Source organism: Protopterus annectens, chromosome 5.part0 (genome assembly GCF_019279795.1).
Source record: "Protopterus annectens isolate FY-2018-M chromosome 5.part0, PAN1.0, whole genome shotgun sequence".
Lineage (NCBI taxonomy): Eukaryota > Metazoa > Chordata > Ceratodontiformes > Protopteridae > Protopterus > Protopterus annectens.
Genome location: NC_056735.1, coordinates 1314744356 through 1314764345, shown reverse-complemented (window position 1 = coordinate 1314764345; position 19990 = coordinate 1314744356). Strand labels below are relative to the sequence as shown.

Sequence of the window (19990 nt, the reverse complement as noted above, 5' to 3'; positions counted from 1 at the left end):
TAAGACCATAGTTGTGTCAGTTTAATAGCAATGGCAGAGAAAATCATGAATAAATTCCTAAGGAAAATAGCAACAGTACTCAAGAGAACATGCAGCATATATTCATGGCCAGAATGTGCAATTAGCAGAATGCAATCCAGTTTTATTATAGGTCTATAGGAGAACTGACAAGGATGTACAGCTGGCTTAGTGTAGTTGGACTTTTCCAAGGTGTTTGAATTGAGACTGCATCAAGGAAATGTGCAGGATCTGCGGTAGGACCATGAATGAGGAACTGGACTGTTGCATGGTTGAAGGATAGGAAAGTAATGAGTACAGTACTGCTGGAGCTGGAAGTGGACCTAGTACTCCTTTGTATGTGTGTGCCTGTGTGCCTGTGTGCCTGTGTGTGTGTGTGTGTGTGTGTGTGTGTGTGTGTGTGTGTGTGTGTGTGTGTGTGTGTGTGTGTGTGTGTGTGTGTGTGTTTGTGTGTGTGTGTGCCTGTGTGTGTGTGTGCATGTGTAAATGTGTGTGTGTATGTGTGTCTGTCTGTGTGTGTGTAAATATGTGTGTGTGTGTGTGTGTGTGTGTGTCTGTGTGCGCGCGTCTGTGTGTGTGTGTGTGTGTGTGTGTGTGTGTGTGTGTGTGTGTGTGTGTGTGTGTGTGTGTGTTTCAGTCACATCTAAAGAAACAGACAACAGGATCAGCCTTTTCAGTGATGACAAAAAACTAGATGAGCAGCAGAGGATGAGGAAATAGACTAAGGAAGGAAAGAAGAAAGTGAAAAGGCTGACCAAATAGGCAGAAAGATTGCAGTTGAAATTAATTGCAAAAAGAGTGTAAAGTTCTGCGTTTGGGCCAGAATGACCCTGATTTGAAGTATTGGCTTGGGATTAAAACTGAAGATAGCTGAGAAGGAAAATGGTCTGTAGGTATTAAGTCAAACAGGCAGGACTACCAAGAGCAGAGGGACAGAGCCATGGCATCATCAAACAAAATGCAGGGGTGTATCCTCAATGGAAGATTCCAGATGCAGTGAGATGGTGTGCCTCCCCACCACACACACTCTAGTGGGTCCTGGCTATAAAACACCTTGAGCACCCATGCAGGTCTGAAGTCTATACATGAAAATGGACAGCACACTAGTAAACAAATTTCTACACAGAAATGGTGTGCTGGATAAAGAGGAGGGTTGCTACATTAGATAATATAGTTCAGGTCTCCACAGACACAGGATGAGAAGATGGAAATGATGTTGTTGCAAATGATTATTTGGAGACGTGAACAGGAAGGAGGGAGGAGGAGGACTAGAGCACAAAACTGAGTGATTGTAGTAACCAACTACCCTATGGATCCCTGCAAGTATTTCTTCACAAAGGGTTTTTTGGACTCATGAAATGATATACTAAAATAATATACTACAGACAAAATTTTCAGAGGCATTAAACAGGGCATGTATCAGGTAGACAGAGGGGAAGGAGGCCAGGAGGGATGGTGTGGAGGTAGAATGTTATAGATGCTTATTTAAATGGCACAGTAAATAGGCTGATTATCTCCTTCCCCCATTAAGCAAATGTAATGTAGTTCCATAAGCATCACCTACAAATCATGATTTTTTAAGCTACTTAGGTATGTGAGTTTTCTGCGTTACCTACAGAAAGTGAAAAACTAACCTCACTACATATACCTTTTTAATAAAATTCAGATAAGCTAAAATGTTGTTATGCAAGTATAAAATTTCATTGGCAAATAATGTAAAAGGACATGAATTCCCTGTTTCTCTGACATGTTTAAACTGACTTACAAATTTACATATATAGTTCTTCATTTTCTTTGGAAAACAACCTTTCATACCATTAGCCATGTTAAGTCTGCATCTTCTGTTATGTACTTAGGACTATAGTTGGAGCTCTCAGTCACTGCTTTGGTGAAGTAAGTGATATAACTTCACCTCTGTGTTTCAGTGATCACTTTCACCCACAGTGTTGATAAGTTACACAGAAAGCCATTGGAACAGTTCCATGGAACCTTTAGATCTGCTGTTATTAGTCTTCACATAATCCTTGACTGTGGGGCTCGGTTCCAAGCCTCAGAACTGACCCAGACATCTATTTCATCTTGCGCCTTACAAACTCTCAAGCTATGCTTTTACCCATAATGCTCCTCTCAAAATTACCTCAGATCTCATTTGCTGCTTTGTGTGTCAGATGCATTCAACCACTCTCGAGGCTTGGCTAGGCTAAGATTTAAGTAAGTTTTTCCTTAAAGTTTTCTCTTGATAAGTTCTTTTTCCTCTTCTAGTATATCTCTTCTTTACCCGCTGCTCTCATTGGTTGACTCCCTCATATGTGAGTGATGCTCTTTTTCACTTTTTTCTCTACCGTTGGTAGTTCTTTCATAGTACCATTGTTGGTACTCCTCTTTTACCTTTTTTAAGGTATTCTTGTTTACCACAGTTGATATTTTCTCTCTCTCTCTCTCTCTCTCTCTATATATATATATATATATATATATTAGTTCTTGTCATCTCTGTGTGTGTGAGTGACTGTTTAAAACCTCTCCTCACTATAGCTGAAAAGGCTGACTCTCCAGCCAAATCTTCTAAAGGAACCTCAGGTTTTAAGCAGTGCCTTAAATGTCAGTGCAAAATGTTCAATTTGGATGGACATACATTGTGCATATATTGTTCAGGCAAAGTTCATTTGCAAGAGAGTTGCTCTGTCTGTCATGGCTTCTCTGCCAGGACTCTTATAGAACATAAGAATAAGCTCATTCTGAAACGTCTTCTGAAGAGTGACTTTGAAGAGGCCATTTCAGTGTCAAAAAGAGAAGCCAGTTCATCTTCTTCATCTTCTCCCTCCTCTAGAAAATGTCTTCTTCGGTTCCAAGCATTTCAGAACCTTTTAAGAAGGCTTCAAAGCATTCTTCAGTACCAATGAGTTCATCGGCACCAAAAGTAGAACAGGACTCAACACCAACAAAAATTTTGGAGCCGACATTGGTTTTCTTGGCACCCAAAGAACAACCACAATTAATCTCAGTACCAAGATCCAGGTACTCTTCTTTAATTGATCCTTTTAAGGATAGACCTCCCAGCCCCTTCACTGATGTCAGATGCCCTAGGTCTCCATCGATGGCATTGGTTTGGTCCATTAACAGTGTCTCCGAGGCTGACATCATGAGACTGGTGGATCAGCTCCTAATGGTGTGGGGTTGTCCTTGGTTCCTAGCCAAGCTAGCATCAGAAACAGACTTACTATGACACCACCTGTTCCTCCTCCAACTCCTATTGAGACATTGGAGTCCTCAGTTCTGACACTCCTGGCATTGACTGTCTCAGTTCTGCTAGCAACTTTGTCTTCACTACCTGGAGCTGCCTTGAGTTCCTCCAGCATTTCAGCACCAGAGGACTCCCAGGGTCGAGACTCCTTGGTTGGGTCTGAGGTGCATGGATTGGCTTCTTTAACTTTGGAGCCATCCATGACCCTTGGTGCTTCTGCCTTTAAAGGATTGACTCAGGCTTTAGTTTCAGGGGTCACCTCCTCAGTGCTGGGTGAGACCTTGGTTCTGAAGGAGTCTATTTCGGTTCCCGGATCCCATCCCTCTACGGGGGGGGGGTCAGCCTTCCAGATCATGGTGAAGGCCTTGCCCATTGGGGACTCACAGTCTCTGCCATCCCTGTCAGGACAGATCTCAATATCCCCTCATCTGGAACTCCAATTGGTCTCATCCCCTAGACAGAGGGCAGGAATGCCCCAGGAAAGACCCACCTTGGTGGTTTTCTCTTCAGATACTTCCCCAGACATCCTCCTGAGCAAGTACCTGTGAAGAGAAAATGCAAGAGGAAGCACTTAGACTCCTCATACGAGTCTTTCACTGAAGATACCGACTTTGATGAAGGGGAAGGTTCCCCCAGGTCATCCCCTGATGATGTTTCTTTCAGGAACATCCTGGAAATCCTAAAATAGAGGGGTGGCTGGTCTTCTCTACAGCCTTCTTCTGAGGAGTCGGTATACCTGGAGGCTTTTCGAGCCCAACCCTCTACTTCTTGGATCTCTCTACCAATTGATGATCTCATCAAATTGATTGCTTAGCAGGTGTGGAAGTTGCACAACTCCATTGAGCCAATCCCCAACAGACCTGATTGAATCCTTTCAGCCCCTAAAGATGAACAACACTGGTCAAAAGGTATACGCATTGATGCCATGGTGATAGCTTCAGCCACAAAGAAGGAACTTGCTGAGGAAAGTCCGACTATCCATCCTCCTAACAAGGAGTCTAGGACTATGGATAGGTTTGGGAAGAGCATTTGCACTTAAGCGATGGCACATTTCATGAGGTTGCAGAGGAATCTGATCAAAGAGCTCTTGGATACTGTCACAGAAGCAGTAGCTGAAGAGGTATGGGACAAAGTTGCCTCTCAGCTCGCAACCCTTGAAGTGATTTCTAACTCATCCATGAGGCTGATTGCCTATGCAGCTGAAAGGATGACATAAGCAGCGGGTTCAGGCATAGCCATTAGAAGGCATTCCTGGATGTGCTTGTGCGATTTTGCAGAGCCATTTAAAGCGTCATTCGTCAATCCTCTGTTTGATGGATCATCCCTTTTTGGCCCTAAAGTTAAAGACACTCTTGCAGATGTGAAAAAGATGGGCAGACTCTTTCTGCCATAGGCGTATGTTTCTCCACTCCTCAGAGGCCTTACTCTAGGAACCAGAGAAGTGGGAAAGTATGGTTTAAAAAATCCCAGGGCCTTTCCAGGATACACGTAGCAAAAACTTTCCCTGGGGCAGAGGGGGAATTAATGGAAGATGCTGTCCTAGAGGGGTCCAGAGATTCTTTCTCTGGTACTTCCTACTTCCTACCAGCACCCCTGAAGGGAGGCCCAACTGCCCTCCTCTGGAGGCAGTTGGGGGATGACTTTTCCTGTACCAGCCTGCCTGAGAACTAATAATTTCCGACAAATGGGTGCAGGGTATAATATCCAGAGGGTACAAAATCCAACTAGCCATACATCCAAAAACCCAAAAAAGACTCCCAGATGTTCCACCCAATGACAGGGAAGCAGCAGTCATAGAAATTCAAAAACTGCTCGACAAAAAAGTCATCCAAAAAGTCCCATCAGACCAAATAGGATCTGGGTTTTAGATTCTTTTTAGTGCCCAAAAGAACAGGGGACCGGAAACCCATCTTGGATCTCAGCCAGTTCAGCAAGGCAGTTCTGCAAACCAAGTTCTGGATGGTCTTGGTACAGTTAATACTTCCATTCTTGGAAAAAGATGATTGGATGTTCTCTGTACACCTCTAGGAAGTGTATTACCACATAAAAATGGGCAAACGCTCCAGGAGATTCCTGTGCTTCTGGCTGGGAGCCAGTCATTTCCAGTTCAGAGCACTGCCCTTTGGACTAACCTCAGCCCTGAGGGTGTTCACCAAATGCATGGCATTGGTTGCAGCTCATCTTAGACTGCAAGCATTTTGAGTTTTAACATACTTTGATGACATGCTCCTCACTGCTACCACCAGGCATCAGTTAGAATGAGCAAGAGATTACACTCTGCATCTTTGCGCCTCTCTAGGCATCACAATAAGTTATGAAAAGTCAAATTTGCAGCCTTCTTTACAATTAGATTTCATTGGAGCTCCATTAGACACTGTTACAGGAATTGCTTCACTTCCACTAGAAAGACTACAAAGGATCAGATCTCAGGTCGGACAAATTATCCAAAGCAAAAGGATTCCAGTCAGATTAGTCCTACAAGCATTAGGCTCAATGGCAGCCTCAGTTACCCTTGTTCCCTTAGCAAGATATCACATGCAAATCTTACAGTGATTACTTGCCTCCCAGTGGTCTCTGATTCATCAGCCAATGTCTTACCTAATCATGATTGCCAATCACTGCAAACAAGATCTTTCATAGTGGCTCCATTCCAAACAGATTCTCTTGGGGTGACCATTCATTCCTCCACAATCCTGAGCCACAGTGACCACAGATGCTTCCCATATGGGGTGGGGGGGCATTATCTGGGAAGAACAGGCCAATGCATGTGATCCCAACTAGAGGCCAACTTGCACATCAATGTTCTGGAGATGACGGCAGTGTTGTTAGCATTGCAAGCATTCCAGGATGTCCTCCTCTGGGAACAGTAGCAATTCAAATGGACAACATGTCAGTAGTTTGGTACATCAACAAGCAAGGGGGGAACCAAATTTTAGCCATTGTGTTGAGAAGCCCTCAAAGTCTGGCAATGGGTGACTTCTTCAACCACTTTCTCACAGCAACGCACATTCCAGGGAGCTCTAACATGATTGTGGACAAGTTGAGCAGAACCATTCTCATGCCTCACGAGTGGTGTCTCAATCCTATTGTGGTGAAACAGACTTTTTATCACTGGGGTGAACAGTAGTGAGATCTTTTTGCATCCCCTCTGAACAACAAGTGCAGCAGTTACTTTGCCCTAATTGCTCACATCTGGGGGAGTCACCCACAGATGGTCTTCTCCACAATTGGCCCCTGGTCTTTCCTATGCCTTTCTCCTGACTCCCTTGATTTCCCAGTTTCTAAAGAAAGCCAAGAGGTCGGCGAACTCAATAATCCTCATTGCCCCTTTTGGCCTTGACAAGTTGGCTTCCCTTCCTTTGGCCTCATCTTCTTCAGAAACCATGGATACTGGACCAAGCTCCACACCTGCTGTCCCATCCACAGGGCATGGTTCATCTGAACCTCCAACATCTCAAGCTCACAGTATGGCTTCTCCAGTTCCCATGATTGCCAGGCATCCTTCCCTTTCCTCTTCTGCCCGTCAAATCATTGTGGCCCATCACAAGCCTTCAACTAGGAAACTGTATCAAAGTAAATGGGAAAAGTTTGCAAGTTGGGCTGTTATGAACAAACTGGACCCTTATATGACCCCAGTTCATAAGGTTTTGGATTTTTAGCTAACCTCTATCAATCTGGTTCCTCTGCCTCAACAACTAAAGTCCAACTAGAGGCGATCTTGAACTTCCATATGAGTTTTGATGGGTCATCCCTTATGTCACATAAACTTTGTAAAGCCTTCTTAAAGGGAGCCCTAATGTTAAGACCACCTTTTAAAGAACCCATTCCTCATGGGATCTAACACAAGTTCTTCAGTCTCTTACTTTGACTCCCTTTGAACCATCAGCTACTTGTGACTTAAAGTTTCTGACTTGGACAACTTTATTTTTAGTGGCTATCACATCTGCCAGAAGAGTATCTGAACTCCAGGCTTTGTCCTACAAACCACTCTGTATCATATTTCACAAAGACAGGGTCTCCCTTAGGACTAATCCATCCTTTTTACTGAAAGAGGTCTCAGAATCTACCATCAATCAGACTCTTCAGCTACCAGTCTTTTTCCCTAATGTTTCTAATAAAGGGGAGTACTCCCTTCACTTATTAGACATCCACAGACAGTTATGTTTTTATCTTCACAAAACAAAAGACTTTAGAAAATCTGACCAGCTGTTTGTTTCCTTTTCCTCTCTTTCTTTAGGTAATTCAGTTTCAAAGGTTACCTTGGCAAAATGGCTTAGAGACTGTATTATATTTATTTGTCAGTCAAAAGGGCTCCATCCTTCATGCCCAGTTAAGGCCCATTCAATTAGAGCTGTGGCAACTTCTGCAGTTTTTCACACCAGAGCCTCTTTAGATGACATTTGTGCAGCAGCCACTTGGGCTTCTTCTTATACCTTTATCACTCATTACAAGCTGGATCAAGTCTCTGGGGGAAGGGCATCATTCGGTTCAGTGGTGTTCAGGAATATTCTTCAGTGAGACCTCCCAAGATTTTAGGGTTGCCACATTTCCTTGTGACTAAAACCGGAGTAAGGCCATGCCTCCTGCATCACCCATAACTCCGCCCATTCTAACCCTCTCCTGCCCACGTTCAGCCCACTTTGAGATGTCACAGTGACATCAATTGATGGGGAACGCCCCCCTTTTTCATTTCCGATGCTTGGTTTCAAACAATTTACTATGCTTTTCTATAAAAAAGCATAGCAAATCAGCCATTTTTACAAACTCCGATGGTTTGTTTCCATTTTGAAACAGACTGCTGGAGTTTCTACAGGGTTTTCCAGACTACCAGAGAATAAATTTGATTTCCGGATAGTCCAGAAAAAAAATGGAGAGGTGGCAACCCTGCAAGACTTAAGTAGCTGGGGAGTCTGTCCCACAGTCTAGGATTACGTGAAGATTGACAACATCAGATAAAGAAGTTATGTCTTACCTTAATATTCCATTTGTGTTGTCAATCTTCACTAATCCTTGACATTCCCCTATTCTGTCCCCAAGCCTGAGACTCTTAGTGGATCGAACTCTCCCAGGACTGGCTTCATATTATGGACACATATTTGGTCTCTTATTCCTGTTTGCTATTTCTCTGCCACTAATTTAGGCAAACTCAGTCTGAGGTAATTTTGAGAGGAACATTATGGGTAAAAGCCTAACTCAAGAGTTTGGAAGGCGCAAGCTGAAATAGATGTCTGAGTTGGTTCCGAGGCTTGGAGCCGAACCCCGCAGTCTAGGATTAGTGACGATCGACCACACAGATGGAACATTATGGTAAGGCATAACTTCTTTTTTATATAGCCTTTTCAGTTAGGAGGCTAAACATTAGACATTCTTAAAGGAATCCATAAACCCTAATTAATAAACATTACAGTTTCTCATTAAGATAACTACAGTTTGACCATCCCTGTTTCCCATACTAGGATGGCTACCCATATTTGGCCTGTTTTTTTCTCTCAGTATTAAAGATAAATACTAGAGATCAACAGAAATCCTCACCTCTAACAAAAAAAAAAAAAAAAAGAAAGAAAGAAAAAGGAAAAAATCAGGCACATACAACTTCAGATACATTTTACCTTACTTCACTTGTACGTAAGCACCAACTCCAACCCAGCAGCAAGTGTTTAAATTAAAATAATTTTCAAATATTAAAAAAAATAATTTTCAGGGTAGCAACATGTACTTTTAATGGGAGCAGTATACTGTGCAGATCTGAGAACTCTGAATTATGGAATTCCAAGACGAAATATGTGAGCAGGCATGGAGATCGTCCTTACCTGCAAGCTGCAGTGACTCAGAGGCAGGAGTAACTAATAACGGAGTGCAGGAGGCAAAGACCCCTTCTTTTGTGTATGAGAGGAATACATCTGGAGACTCTCACAGAAAATGGCAGTTGAAAAATTAATTTTGACACCATTTACATGTTCATGTGCTGTTTGGGGTACTGAGAATTAATGACCATATCCACGTTTGATGAAGTGCATCTTAAATAATGTATGTAAGGAAAATGCACCGGATATATTTTTCTCCTGTTTCATGAGAACCAGAGGATGTTACCCATATAATATTGTTTTATAAGATATACAAAACAACTAATACTTACTTTAGGGTCATAATTCATAACATTGTAGCAAGATTTTCCTTCAAAGACAGACAGGCTTATATCTGAAACAAGAAGCAAAAAGGAACATCCCATAGTTAGAGGTATGCATTTGGTGCTGGTAAATGAAAAAAAAAAAGAGTGAAGGAATATCAGCAGTAAAAAGGCATCCTTGTTTTTTGTTTTAATGGGCATATAATATCTAATAAAACTGTAATATTTTAACTGTATGCTTGGTACTTTGACTATTTGAACTTTACAACAGAGAGAGAGAGAAAACTGCAGCAATCACTTCAGATTACACTTGTGCCTTTTTTACATCATTGTTATGACAAATAAATGAAACATTTTTATAGTTTAGCAAAGAACTGTTAATATCTACACATGCAAATAGACAGTGATGGTCTACATTATAAGAGTTACTCTGTAAAACTCTGCCCACGTGTTCGGAGTGACACATTTCTTTACGTAAAATATAAACTACCTATATAAAGTTAACAGAAAAAGCAGAACTTGGGTAGTAACCCTTATCAAAGTGTTCAAAATATGTGAATTGTGTATAGATATATACATGTCTCTGTATGGAAAACCAACAAAACAAAGATGAATGGTAAGGAACAGATAAGCATTGACACTGGAAATGAGGTTGCTGTATTTTCTAGACATGCATCACTGCTTAAATGCAACCTTGACATATAGTAGCTGGGGGTTATAGCATTTCTGAAAGGTACTTTCTGGGAAGGTAATACTTTCCAAATGAGAAAGAGCATTGACTTAAGTGTTGTTTCTGTCACAAAAATGTGAATCAAGACTGCTCTGAAACACTATGACATTACTGTGGTATGTCAACCATGTCTTGATAATATTCTCCAACTTGTCATTTTACTGATTCTTCTAAAAGTATTACATAAAATCTGTGCAGATGACAGCTGCTAATGTGCAAGCTGGTATATGAAACAGTTTTACACTGACTTGAGAGAGTACTTGCTTTTAAGTGATGCCCCTTGTATTAGTATTATGAATACCCCAGGGACAGCCAGAGATTTACACATTAACCCTGTCCATAATGTACCAGGGTGCCAATCCAGGGGCAAACTTGCATTTTTCCATCCACTCATCCAGATTATGCTCAAATAGAGTAAGAGACATACTTTAGTTGACATGGAGAGGAAGACAATTCCATGGAAGTGGTATTCTCTCTGTTAGACATATCTATCCCTCCAACATGTTTCATTTAAGTTGTAGAAGAGAATGAGATCTCCTGAGTGGGTGTTTCTGCCACTACTGGACTTGCATATGTGTACTAGATCTGAAAGGATTGGGTCAGTAGAGGCGGAGTGAGGCAGAGATTGCCTCTCAGTAGCCTGTAAGATAACAAAAAAGAGGGACAGGGCTTTGAGACAATCAGTGTAGCTTTTGTGATATAGAATCTTGATTTTCTTATTGAGAAAGCATTGTGATCACTTGAGTTCTGTCAGGTGTTTGGACAGGTACATAACAAAGGGAGCATTATACTCAATGACTGGCCTGATGAGTGCATAGTACAATGGAATGATCATCTCCCTGGACCTGGATGCCATAACCTTACTCATAAGCAGCACTATGAAAAAAGACTTCCTTCCAACAGTAGATAAATGGCATTTTCCTCATGAGGTCTCAGGTCCCTCAGTAGTGGGTCAGTTTTCAGGGTGTCCTGTCAATGCAATAGTTGTGGGGTTGAAGGATACAATTATACATTTTTGGTGTTATGTTTAGGCCATGGCTTTGACACTTGCTATTTGTTTAGGAAAAGCCTTCATGAAGGATCTTGGTATCTTCTGGAGAGTTTATGATAGCACCAAGTTTAAATACTTGGTCAGCCATAAGCCCTTAACATTATCTTTGACATCCAAGAAGAAGAAGATGCCAAAGAGGAATTGCCCAAGGATGAAACCCTGAGGTACACCACTAGTGATAGGTCTTTTGGAGGACACAGATCCACCCACCCTAATTGCCTGGGTTCTATTTGTGAGCCAGTTTGCTATCCAATGAGTTACATAGAGATTTACACTTAGCTGGATGAGTTTATCAATGATGCCTGAGTGGGGGATGGTGCTGAATGCTTTGTCAAGGTCTAGATATGCAGGGTATTGATTTTCCTCATACAATGCTTTGGTAGCCTTTTGGAAGAAGTCAACCAGATTAAATATGTAGGAACTGCCCTTGACAAAACTGAATTGGATCAAGTCAAGCATTTATGGGATGCCTATATCTTTATTTATTAATTAATTCTATAATGACGCTTTCTAGATTAGACTTTAGGTCTATAGTTGTCTATAGTGTCCAGGTCAGTAGATGTCCCACCTTTGGGCAGGGGAATGACTGTTGCAGTCCTCTGCTCATTAGGTACAAACCCTGAATGGAGGCTGATATTAAAGACACACCATAGGGTGTTTGAAAGGTTCTGTTTTAGGCTGACTAGAAGGCATCCTTGTATATTATCAGGCCCCATAGAAACAGTGTGTTGGGCTTGGATAGTGCTTTGAGGACAATGGGGACATAAAGTGGTCCTGTAGTTAGCTATGATAGAATACAAGGTTTTGTTAACTGTAAGTTGAACATAGAGGACTTTCAGGTTACCATCATGCATAACATGTCTGAAGACAAAATTTTGTTTTACGAATATAGAGACGCCCCCAACCTTTAGTACCTACATCTAGTGTGGTAGGCATTGAAACCTTGCACAAATAGTGTGATTTTAATATTCTTGAAGCAAGTCTCCATGACAATGCGTATGTTGATGTATTCTAGGGTCATATCATGAGTGCCTATAAAGAGTATATTCTTTTTGTTAAGGCTCCTAGCATTGAGCAGCAATACCTTCACATTATCTAAATTTTGTTTAGTTATGTGGGAAGCTTTTGAAGACTGACTTTTCCTAAAAAGGCATTATGGGGTGGACAACATGGACAGTGCAGTGAATCCCTAACAAAGGAGTTTGGACTAGCCATATATATATGTATGTGTGTGTGTGTATTTATATATATATATATATATATATATATATATATATATATATATATATATATATATATATATACATATATATAGATATGGTTAACTATTGAAATCCCAAAAATGCATTCATCAACCGGTCACAGTATCGACCCAAAATGTCGAATCCATAATGTTGAACAAGTAGCCAAGTCGAAACTGCATAAATTGACACCTGTAGTTTGATGTATTCGACATAGCAGGAGGTGATGTCAGTCACCCAACCTATGCAGCTAAATGTACCATTACACTCTACAGTCAACGGTACATGTATGTTACTATTTTGCAGTGGGGTAAGCCCTCCTGCACCCCATGCAAATTATATATATCAGCTCCAAGATCATGCTACAGTGAGGAAATGGCTTAATTCCCTGTTCCTCACTGAACCGCAATTTCCACTCACAATTTCTAAGATAATCGAAGTATACTACCCATTCACTGTTGTGTATTTGATGTATTCTGGTTTGGCATTGTGCCCCTTGGAAAAGTGCCTTTCGAACACATGCTGTTTGAGCAAAACCACTCTACAATTTCAATAGTATATATATATATATATATATATATATATATATATATATATATATATATATATATATATATATATATATCGATTCTCGGCTGGGGTGCTTTCTGTGCGGAGTCTGCATATCCACCCTGTGGTCGTGTGGGTTTCCTCCGGGTGCTCCAGTTTCCTCCCACATCCCAAAGACATGCTGTAGGTGGATTGGACACTCTAAATTGGCCCTAGGTGTGAGTGTGTGCATGTGTGTGCCTTCTGTGGAAGGTTGGGTGCCAGGCTGGCAACTCAACACTGTAAAACTCCACTGTCAGTCATGAGCGGACAGATGTTGTGGCGACCCCTAACCGGGAAAAGCTGAAAGAAGAAGAAGAAGATATACAGTATATAGTATCCCCTTTGTATGACACCAGAAGCCAAGCCAATTGTTGAAGTCAACCATCTTTTGTTATGCCTTAAGAAAATACACATGAATATAGGGATAACATGCAAAATCCACATAATTTGTTTAGCATTCTACAACAGAATTCCACCCAAAAACTTCTCATTAGCCCAATCATTATTGTCCTTTAAATTTCTTTTTATTACCCCCCATTTTATGTGTGATCCTGAAACTGCGGTATCTCTTTACCTTTACGATCCAAATTGCTTCTGACATTGTTTTTCCAGTTACATCCAAGTGAAATAATTATTCTATCCATCTCTGCCCCCTCAACTGAACACACACACACACACACACACACACACACACACACACACACACACACACACACACACACACACACACACACACACACACACACACACATGTTTTACTTGTCTGGTATCATTTTGCTCCTTTTTGCAATGGTTTCAAGTGTTTCTGAGCCATATTATTGATCTGGTACCATTATGTCACAATTTGTGGTGTTCTGAAGTTACCTCACATCAATGTATCTGTTTTTTTTGTTTGTTTGTTATAGTTATCTTGTATTTTTTTTTTGTTTGTTTTGTCTTTGTTTTTTTTTTTTTTATTTATTTTTTTTATTTACTGTTTTTTTTTTATGCTGGCTGAGGCATACTATTTCACTCCACAGATATTTTTATAATGACATTCATTTAGTTACTAATCATACATCCCACATCAGCAAGAGAAGCAAAAGAAAGTACATTATCAATGTCAGTCTTAAAATTAAATCTAGTCTTATTATCTTCTGTGACAGTAACTGGAACATCACATCAAAAGTGTTGGCTAATCCAGCCTCAGCTTTGTGTGGAAAACCCCAATAAGCACTCAGCAGACAGACTGACTGCAATAAGTTTATATGCTCAAAAGACCCAATGCAGTGATTCAGAGAATTGCCCAGCTACACAAATCAGTATGGCTGCCCTTGTAAATTAGCATGTCCAAAATGCTTTGGTCTCTCATTATATTAAATGGGAGAGACAATGTTGCAGGTAAGGTTAGCGAAGATCAGTGGGGATGTAGTGGTGAGGATGGTGTGAATATGTGCAATTATGTGTGTAGCAGTGTGTGTGTGTGTGCACCTGCATATCTGCAGAGGTATGACAAGTCTGAGATGACTTTTCTCCAGATTTACGAAGCCCTTTATAGCATGCAGGATTAGTTTAAGAGCAATTTTCGGCAATATGGCCGACGTGCGATCCAGGAACGAGCTCCCGGGAAGTGCACGTGAGCTCTTAGGCTAATCCTGCACGGACCGAGCTCCTGTATGCAAATGACCCTCATTTGCTGGAGAAATCCATGCAAATGAGGTGATATTGCAATCCAGGAAACTTGCAATAGTCCATGCAAGACAAGTGCAATCTGCAGAAATGTACTCGGTTACTAACTGAGTACATTTCTGCAAATTCCAAAACGAAGCTATGACAGCTCCAAATAAAGGCTGCATATTATTGAGGAAGCACGCCAATGGCCAAGTAGAAGGCTACTGGCACTGCAAACTGTTTAAAAAATAAAATAAAATAACTTCAATTTGTAGCGGCGCGCAAACGGGATGGGGGGGGGGAATAAACTGAAAATGAGCATTCTAACAAAAATCAGCATTCTGCCATGCAAGTCAATGGCAGGCAAAAGACAACTTGGCCAGTGAGTAGTGGTTGCTAATGGGGGAGGCTCAGTATGGGACATGCAACTATGCATTAGTAGGCAATCCTATGCAAATGAGGGAAAGGTTAGTGAATCCCAGATTTTCCCAGGGTGTGAGGCAGGTCCCAAGAGTGTAAGAGTATAAATAGCTGGGTGCAAGACTAGGATATAGGTGACATCATGGGGGGGTGTCAGGCATACTGTAAGTGGACTGGAGCCCTGTGGCTCATGACTGCTCCTAGCTTAGCACAGCAAAGTTAGTGATGTGTCCAAACTGCCTAGCACTCCTTACAAAGTGCAAGCGGGTGTGCGTGCCATGCACCAGGTCTTACAGGAAGAAAAAGGAAGTTAAAGCAGGAAATAGCAGCCCTGTGCACATTTTAGCACTCCGTTTGTGCAGCATGCACACAGGCTTAAACTGGGAAGCAATGGGAAGGGAAAACAGCAGTAGGAAGGTAATCAAGGAGAACTAGCTTAGCTGACAGGTGAAATGTATCAGAAACAGCCAATTACACAGGCAGCAGCCCAATCCAGCCCAGCAGACCACTATAAACTATACAAACACCTGTCCCCCTTATTTTTCCCAAAACCTCTGCACCACCAGTGTATACAGATGAGGAAATGTTACAAAATGAAGGCAAGAGAAAAAGTGTTAGGGGCTACTTTTGCTATCATAAACCAGCATGTGCAAGAGGCTGAGGGTGGTGAGGATGTGAATGCTGCTGAGCAACCCACAGTGAGTAGACGGAGAAGAGTGTACAGACCCAGTGTAACCTACCAAGGGCTACATGAGCTGGAAATAGTGGAGCTCTATAGGGTGGACAGGAACCTCCTACAGCAAATTGTTGAGCTGTGTCGGCCACGCCTCACACACAAAACTAACAGAGGGGAACCCATTCCAGTGGATACCAAGGTATGTGTAGGCTTAAGAATACTAGCCACAGGTACCTTCCAAAGGCCAACTGGGGATATGATGGGGATTTCACAAGCATCATCATCCAGGGTATTCCACCAGTTCCTGGATGCCATGTCAGCAAATGTTGATGAGCACGCATATTTCCCCATCACCCGTGAGGCATTGGCCAGCAATATGCATCTCTTCCACCAAATAGCAGAATACCCTGAGGTAGTGGGTGCAATAGACTGCACGCATATATGCATTAAAGCACCACCAGATGAGCGGGGTAGGGTCTACATTAACTGCAAGGGCTTCCCCTCCATCAACTGCCAGGTCATGTGTGATGCCCAGGGCATAATAATGAATGTGTGTGCTGGTTGCCCTAAAAGCTACCATGATTCCCGCATCTGGCATCTGACACAGCTGTACCAGACATTTGCCACTGGGGACATTCCACACGGTCACCTAGTGGGGGATGCTGGATATGCATTGGAGCCATGGCTGATGACACCCATCAGAAATGCACACACACCCGAACAAGAACTCCATAATGAGACACACGCACAAACACAAATCATAATAGAGCGTGTGTTTGGGATGCTTAAGTCATGGTTCCGGTGCCTGGAAACATTTGGTGGAGCCTTGCAGTACTCACCAACTACATGTACCCAAATTGTCCTTGTATGTGCCATGTTACACAATATGATCCTGCGGAAACAGCTGCAGCAGGAACAGCATAGGGTAGGGCCACACAGCCCCCCCACCAGTGCCAAGGCCTGCACAGGCACAGAGTGACTCGGAGAAGGAACAACCTGAGCCTACCCCAGTAGGCAGAAGGAGGCGTGCCCAGTATGCCCTGGCCTTGGCAAAGAGGCAACTCATAGCACATGCACTGACACAGTAGGGACCCAGGGAATGACACCTCTCTCCAACACGCACATACAGTAAAAGGGATGCCAAACATGACACTACCTGTGCTCAACCATGTATAGGGAGTGTACTATGTGCATCCGACATAGGCAGCCCTGCAGCACCGTCCTCAGTACTGGGACACCCACAAGGTGTGTGACTCACATGCCAGTTGGGGGGGCACATACCCAACAACAGTCACAGCCAGCAGGATAGGTGTAGACAAACACAGACAAATGCTGTACTATGGCATCTGAATGAGTCCTATGGGTAACCCCTCCCCCAGGCCTACACAGACAGACTACAGCAGGCCAGGCAGTTGGATGTAAGTTGTAAAATCTAGGAAGTCAAAAACTAGTATGTAGGTAGTGAAAGCTAAGATCTGTAGTACACTGGTATGACTCTAGCCAGCACGACAGGTAAGTCCATAGACTGAAATGGTGTACCCGACATACCAGTACAGTCCTAGCAAATGAGTAAACATATCAGGTGTGCCCCACCACCCCACCATCCTATGTACACTTATAGCAACAGTCAGGTGTGCCCCCCCCACCCCTTTGTAGAAATGTAGAAACAGTCAGGTGCCCTCCCCGCTATGCCGAAATGTAGCAACAGTCAATGCCAAATGACCGATGTATACCCTGCAGACACAGCATGCTACCTGTCGGTGTACAACACAAAGGTCCGCACCGCAGTACAAACTACCTGGACTTGATCCACACATGCAATATAGATGGCCATACCGGGCATGCTCACACACTTAGACGAATGAAGGCAATGTCAGTCAACAACATACTGAAAGGTCATACTGGGCCCTACATGAATAGGTTATGGCCCATGCACACACTGTCCTCCCCATAGCAGTATCATGACAAGTCTGCTGAGGTCATCCAATGTGAAATACACCTCTGGGAGAGCTTTAGCTCAGTAATCCCCATGGTGCATCCCATAACTGTGTACTGTTGTAATGATAAACTAGTTACGTAGTAGTTCTAACCCCAGACTTGGCAACTGTGTGAATGTGTGTTTGTGTACATGTCTCTCTGTCTCTGACTGTGTAGAGAGAAATGCTTTTTAGGCTACTCACACTCCGTACAATTCATATACTCACCTTTGGCAAGGCTGATGATGTCACTCACCTAGAAATACACCTCTGGGAATATCATAGCCCAGTAATCTCCTTAGCACATCCTGTAACTGCGCACTGCTGTAGTGTGATAAAGTAGTTAGGTGTAGGTGTTCTAACCCCAGACTTGGCAAGTGTGTGTGTTGGTGTGTGAATCTGTGTGTGTCTGACTAAGTAGAGAGCAATGCTTTTTAGGCTACTCACACTCCGTACAACTTATATACTCAACTTTGGCAAGGCTGCTGATGTCACTCACCTGGAAATACAACTCTGGAAAAGTAATAGCCTAGTAATCCCTCTAGCGCATCCTGTAACTGCATGCAACACTGTTGTGTGATAAAGTAGTTAGGTAGGTGTTCTAACCCCAGACTTGGCAAGTGTTGGTGTGTGAATCTGTGTGTGTGTCTGAGTAGAGAGCAATACTTTTTAGGGTACTCACACTCCTTAGAATTCATATACTCAACTTTGGCAAGGCTGCTGATGTCACCCACCTAGAAATACACCTCTGGGAAGACTGCAGCACAGTAATCTCCATAGTATGTCATGTAACTGCGTACTGCTGTAGGGTAATAAAGTAGTTAAGTAGGCGTTCTAACCCCCAACTGGGTAATTGTGTGTGTGTCTGTCTCTGACTTCATAGAGTGCAATGCTTTTTAGGGTACTCACCCTCCTTACAATTAATATACTAAACTTTGGCAAGGCTGCTGATGTCACCCACCTAGAAATACACCTCTGGGAAGGTTGTAGCTCAGTAATCTCTGTAGCATGTTCTGTACCTGCGTACTGCTGTAGTGTGATCTAGAGCTGTGGTAGGGTTCCATCTCCACCCATGGCAGTTCTGGATGTTTTGTGTGTGTTCCAATGTCTGTGCATGGAGGAATGCATTATAGGCTACTCGCTCACAATACATTTCAAATGCCTTACTTTGGTAATCCTGCTGATGTCATTCATTGTGAAATACATCTTTGGGGAAGGACTTCTCTAATAATCCCTGTGGTGTGACTTATAACAGCTCCATGCTGTAGTGTGATATAGACCTTGGTCAGGGGTTCTATACCCATACGTCAGCTGTGTATGTTTTGTGTGTGTGTGTCACTGTCTCTGTAGGGAGCAATGCATTTTAGGCTATTCATTCACAGTACAGCTGAAATGGCCTTCTTTGGTAATCCTGCTGATGTCATACAATGTGAAATACATCTTTGGGGAAAAAGTACTCCAGTAATGTCTGTAGCGCATACTATAACTGCGTAGTGCTGTAGTGTAATAAACTCGTTAGGTAGGGGTTCAACTCCCAGACATAACAGCTGTGTGTGTGTATGTGTGTGTGTGTGTATGTAAGTCGTATCCTGTGTAGAGGTGGCTGTGAGTCTGTGACCCCTGTGGGCAATGTGGAGGGGTTTTGCTTATTTCTTTTATGGTGGCCCTACTATATATCACAATGTCAACCATGCAGGGATAACAGATGTAAATTAGCTGAGAGGCAGGGGTGCAAAGCCATACCCATACATATGACATCAAGGCCAGCCACTTGTTTGGCTGTGGGGGGGATGTCTATTTGTACAAGACATATAGTGTGTGGGGCCTCACAACCCCATTAACGGTGCATGTGGACATATGTGTATTTGTTAATCTGCCATTGCTATCTACAAATGTATGGCCATCTATACCTATACCTATATAGATCTACACATCTGCTAATATATATATATATATATATATATATATATATATATATATATATATATATATATAACTATGTCTGTATACGCCTACATAGATATATATCTACGTACACATATGTAAAGTGCTGTGTATATGTAGACATATAGGTGTATACACATATATATGCATGTATATATGTGCATATATATTGATATATATGTATATCATTTTAGAAATTTATATATATATATATATATATATATATATATATATATATATATATCTACATATCTAGATATGTTGTATCTGTTTAGTTATTAATATAGGTACACACATACATCTAGATGTGGGTATACATTCTCTG

General features: G+C 42.2%; 1 long non-coding RNA gene across 1 annotated transcript in view; it reads right to left on the bottom strand.

Annotated features, from left to right (window-relative positions):
• The window catches only part of LOC122801645, a 69491-nt gene that overhangs the window by 24013 nt on the left and 25488 nt on the right, over positions 1–19990 (bottom strand). Inside the window, exon 2 of the long non-coding RNA XR_006364773.1 lies at positions 9396–9457. This is a non-coding gene — a long non-coding RNA (uncharacterized LOC122801645). The remainder of the gene's footprint in view (positions 1–9395; positions 9458–19990) is intronic.